The sequence below is a fragment of the Miscanthus floridulus genome, chromosome 17 (genome assembly GCF_019320115.1).
Source record: "Miscanthus floridulus cultivar M001 chromosome 17, ASM1932011v1, whole genome shotgun sequence".
Lineage (NCBI taxonomy): Eukaryota > Viridiplantae > Streptophyta > Magnoliopsida > Poales > Poaceae > Miscanthus > Miscanthus floridulus.
Window position 1 is genome coordinate 71,916,285 of NC_089596.1, and position 5,836 is coordinate 71,922,120.

Below are 5,836 nucleotides of genomic sequence, written 5' to 3' on the forward strand. Positions count from 1 at the left end.
ATTCTTCCTTCGTAGGGCTCGACCCTAGTGATCTTGAAACCATGAGGCCACTGAAGTGTACGGAGCACCCTCATGAACACTGGGGGCCCTTCGGGGTTGAGGTTGGCGTTGGGATCTACGGCGTTGCCAGCGTCAATCGGCTCGAGAGCTGAGTCTGGGTTTTCGTACTCTTGCTCGTACTCCTGACGGCGGCATACTTCTTCTTTGTGGCGGCCAAAATGACATTCATCGATACACCATCGTGCATCTCAGAGATTGTTGAGGTGCACACGGACGTCCTGGTCGACCTCTTGGTTGTGTTAGCGGTGATGTTCGACGTGGTTGCCCTTAGATCCACCCTGGAGGAGTTGCCTGTCGTCGCGGTGCTAGTTAGTGAAGCGACTTGGGTGACAATCAGATCTTGTGGTGACTGATCGGCGAATCAAGGTTGCGGAGTAGGAAGGTCTCTGATCCTAGCAGATCTCATTGACCTAACAATGTGCCGCTTTGAGCATTGCGATGACCCTGGCGACCTCCGGTGTATGCTAGAGCCAGGCGAGGTCATTGGCGGCCATGACCAGGTTGGCACTTGGAGTCTTGTAGATGTCATGGCCGTCAACGCGGAGAAACTCATCATCGAGGTTGCGCTGGAGCGGCCTTCCTTGCAAGTCAAGCTGCTGCTCAGCCATCACAAGGGTAATCTCGTTTGCTCGACGTTGTGCACGGTTGATGTTCCGATTTTCATGAGTGGTGCATTCATCCTTGGTTTCACCGTTTCGAGGGGGCTATCGACGCTGACATTGAAGATTGTGCCGTCGTGGAATGGAGGGAGAGGAAGTTGCTCGGTGAAGGTTTTGGTGAGGGTCTACGTAGAGCCCTGGGACTCAGAGCTCAGATTCTCCTCCGGGATGGTCTAGAGGTACGCTCCAGAGCGCCGACCGACATGGAGCATGTTGATGGCCGGTGAAGGCTGGTTGGCAATCTAGTCAGCATGAGGATGGACGTCTCCTACCTGGTCGGTGAATTTACCCCTTGGGATGTCTTGGAAAGTGGTGGCGATGTGGGTGAGCCCGAAGGGTAGAGCTGCAACTTCTAGAGTTTCTCGAGCAGCCTCTGGCAGATCTAGATCAGAGGGTGGTCGGCGCTAGGCCAGAGTGTCTAGAGCTAATTCAGCGATGGAGAGGCAATCGGTGAGCTTCTAACCAACCGGATCGATTGATGCAATCAGATCATCATTGTTGATCTGCCTCCTCTGGTAGCGAGGAAGCGGGTAGAGAGTTGTTGATGAAAGCAACCTCAGCGGTGGCTCAGAGATCTGATCTATAGTCGTAGGTGCGGGGGTGATCGACGCAGAATCAATCTGTACCGCCTTGAGGAGCTCTTCAACTCCATCAGCGTTGATGATCCATGAGATCAATCTGACCGTGAAGATCTAGCCAGGCTGTGGGAGGGACGAAGAGCCTACAGAAAAAGCCATCTTGTTGGATAAGGAAACAACACACAAACCCCTACCTAGCGTGCCAACTATCGATAGAATATCGTTGGCAGTCCTCTGAGGGGTATCCCACGAAGGTAGATCGATTGGCAGAGAAGCATGTGTTCAAGAGCAAGAAGGCAACAGAGACACATGAGTTAGAGAGGTTTAGGCCGTCAGTATGATGTAATACCTTACTCCTATGGTCTGTTGGTTTGTATTAGCTATCGTATGATATTGCATGTGTTTGGAGGGGGTCCCTACCCACCTTATATAGTCCGGGGTGCAATGTTACAAGTCGGTTAGATCTGAGAGATAACCAAAAAGTAATAACTGATTACAGGAATCTTGGGATCTTACATATCCTAACAGATCTCGTAGTATCTTCAGGATATCTTCCAGATGTCTTGCAGGAGGCGCCGAGCAGAGTCATGCCCCACAAGGCTTCATCTTGTGGGCTAGGCCACCCCTGAGGGTGCAGCCCATGTGGTCTGCCGTGGGTATCCGGGGTCATACCCCCCATAAACTAGCTCTAGTAGCAGGCAAGGATGTACTCCGCGTTGTCCGCGTGATTCTTTTTTAGGTAGGCTGGCAATTCTTCTAGGACATCGGTGAGTTGGTAAAAAATGAAGATGTAACTGCTCACCTTTTCTTCCCGAGGCGGGTTGAGGGTGCCCACCCTGGTGTTCTATAGCACATGCTTGATCTTCAAGAAAGCCTTACTCATGATGCCAATGGTCTAATCATCTCTATCTCCAAAGGGATCCACTGGAGCTTCATCTTGATTCACCATAGGCACGGCGTCATCCTCCTTCACCATGGGCATGGCGTCATCCCCCTCCCATGGCGGTGGCTAAGAGTGAAGTAGGTTTGGAGAAGGCAACTACATGTTCCTAGCGATTTTAGATTTGCAGTGGGAATGGGAGGGCTCGAGGAAGGAAAGAAAACAAGCGGAGTTATGAAAGAGATCATGACGGTTAATATATCATTACTACAGAGAAGCCATTGGTGTTTTTTTTGGGGAACAAAGAAGAGCCATTGGTGTTGAAATGTTACTGCACACGCAAGAAAGTTCAACCTTTGTACGTTTGAACACGTCTGACACACTGCACAGACATTAGCTTACATTACAAACATTGATCCATTTAAACATGTCATGACAGAGAGATACATCAAATGTAGCTTTATTTACTACTTTGCTAATGACTCCAACTCTGAGAACAAGGCAACATAGGGAAGATAGTAAGGTCTGCTGATGATTTCTGGCAGGATGTCATTTCTACCATACGGAATGTAATGTGTAGGGATGACATGAACTTTTCTGCTGTCCATGTTATATGCGATGATGGCTCTTTCCATCCCAACCTCAACAAAGAAAACCAAATTCCATTCTGGGTGAACTATAATCGTTGTGTAGCATGACTCAAAATCAAAGTAACCTATTTGTTTCTTAGTCTTTCCAAACAACTTATGCAGGCTGATAGTATGCTTCAATTTCCAATTATTATTAGTACCATAGTGTTCAAGGATCCAAATCGAAAGCTTGGACATATTATGACCACCAATAGTACATTGACACAAGTGACCCTAAGCTTGACGGATCGAGCGTGGAAAACCATGCGGCCAGTTAGGAAGTTTCCTCCATGCCTTTCCCTCCATATCGATAGCAAGTATACGACGGTAACCCTCACAGAACCCAATATAGTGCAGACAACCATAAAGTAACACAGTTGCTGATTTTGACAATGTCCACTCAGGCTCCCCACCCCATTTAGATTCCTTAAAGATCCATGCTGTAGTTTTAGATGAGTAGATGTCCACACCCATGCACTGACCATCCTCCTCCATATATTCAAACACATGGAAGTGTGAGGAGGCTATCGGATCGAACCACAATCAAGCCTCACCAACAAAATGGATTCTAGGCGGCAGTACCTTCAACTCCTTGGTTGCTGAAATGCAGACGATATAGCGGTATCCATCAGTCCCAAGGCACCAGCATAGGATGAGGCCACTGTAGCAATCTGAGACAGCTACATTGTTCATGGTGAAGGGCAAGAAGGACAAGGAGGGGTAAACAAAGGTGATGCTGGTGAAGTTTCTTTGGCCATAGATTCCATCATAGAAGAAGCAAGCCACTGTCTAGGCATCAACTTATGGTTGTCCGAGATGTGACGTCTCCTAGAGCGACAGACACATTTGCAGCAGAACAAGGAGCGGGTGGGGAGGTGGCGGAGGATCTCGACAAAGACATCATCTATGAGGCTGGCCAGTGCATACCTCTTGTTAGGGGCCTCCTCCATTTTGTCATGTGCATGCAGTAGGATGAGAGCTTGCTCAGTAATGAGATCACTGAGGAGGAAAATAATCCAATAAAGATCCATCAGTGAAGTCCACAACTCATATCAAAGTGCAACTTTAACAACCATTAACAATTTTCATGGTATGATCTCATCTAAATTTAGAGTAGTAGTTAATGGAGCTGTAACCATTACAATTCTAGCTAAATCAAGACTAACCATCACACTTGCAATCAGTACATGAGCTCAGAGCTTCTTCTATAGGAGACAGACAAAGATTAAGAGGACTACAATTACAACAGTTTTGAAGGACAAAGAGGGTGGAGCAGCTATTGGGTTTTGAAGATAGAAGTCATCCTCATGAGCTAAGGCTGGATTTGAGTTGGTTCTTGACTTGAAGGTAGCAATTTCTTCTTCATAGGAGTTGTACCTTTTATAACAAGCATCACGAAACCTATGAACTTGTCTATGGCAGTTAGGCTAGTTATAGTAAACTCCTGGCTCATGGCCATCGAACACAACATATCAGGGATGACTCATCTCAAATCTGCACAACCCGAATAGGCTACCTCAGTTTTCACAAGTAGAATGTCAGTGAACAAGTGGTACTGATCATCATTGGCATCAGTAGCAACATGTGCAGCTTAGACATTAATTAGTGGCCTCAATCATGTGAATGATGGACACAAAGCATTGATTTACTTTCGATGCCTTCATCTTGTTTGGAAACAAATGGATAACTTGGTTGTCAACAAGGAGAAGACATAGAAAGCAAACATATGAGCTGCATCCTAGTACATCCAACAACCATGTAGACATCATTGGCACAGAAATATGGCATCAGATATGTTACAAGTTCAAAATACCATAAGAACTCACTGGTGGCACTGGAGCATACGAAACAGAAATATAGAATCAAGCAAGCACTAGATAGAAAAAATAGTTTAAGGCGGAAGCGAAGGGTATGTTTGTTTGCCTAGATAGATCTACAAGTGACACGTGTCGGTAGAAAACCAACCAGTGCCACCTCCTAGTTCTTTTCATCATCATTGGCCTAACCAGATATGAAATGCTACAATGTTTCTTATATACCTCATGTTCAAGCAAGGAACAAAACAGTGAAGCGAACAGGAAAAGGCGAGAAAGGAGACCCGTAGATTGGATCTGTCGCCTCTGCCGTGGCACATGATGGACATAGATGCCAATGCTGCCATGCTCCACTGGGAAGACTCGCCACCTAGCCTCCAAAAGGAAGCCTGAGCCACCACAACACACTAGAGATCCTCCATTGTCGCCGCCGCTGCCGTCGCAAGTCCAACGGGTATAGATTTGTTTCCACTTGCAGGGGATAGGGATATATCCAATATATAAGTCAACCTGTCCACACAGAGAACATATACTACTCCAAAGACATGTCAACACAACCAAGCATCTAGCGCAATGGTGAAGATGGTCTATTCCTTGCTCTAGGTCCTGGGTTCAGCTCCCAGGTCTCATGGTTTTTTTTGAGTTTGAATTTATTAAACCCCGGCGGCAACAAGTGACACGCAAGTTGTAGGGTCCCACAGGTTGGATGGAGATGAAGAAAGGTCCCATAGGTACACGTGACACATAAGCCATTGGGTCCCAAAGGTCGGATGGTCCCACAGGTACACGTGACACACAAACCATCGGGTCCCATAGGTCGGATGGAGATGGAGAAAGGTGTCATCGGGTCCCACAAGTCAGATAGAGAAGGGTCCACAAGGACATGTGACATGCAAGCCATCGAGTCCCACAGGTGGATGGACATGGAGAAAGGCCCCATAGGTTCGGGTTTCACAGGTCGGATGGAGAAGGGTCCCATAGGTACACGCCGCATGGAGAAAGGATCGAGCGAAGACTTTTATGACAAACTACAAGCGTCATGGATGAGTAACTATAGGTCCCATAGGTACACGTCAGATGGAGAAGGTATCGTGTGGAGATCTATGATGAAGCACCATCATTACAGATCGAATATTGTTCATCATAGATCTGTAATTAATTCAATGATGAAACTTGTTCGTCATAGTTATGAATAAGATCATCACAGACGAGCAGG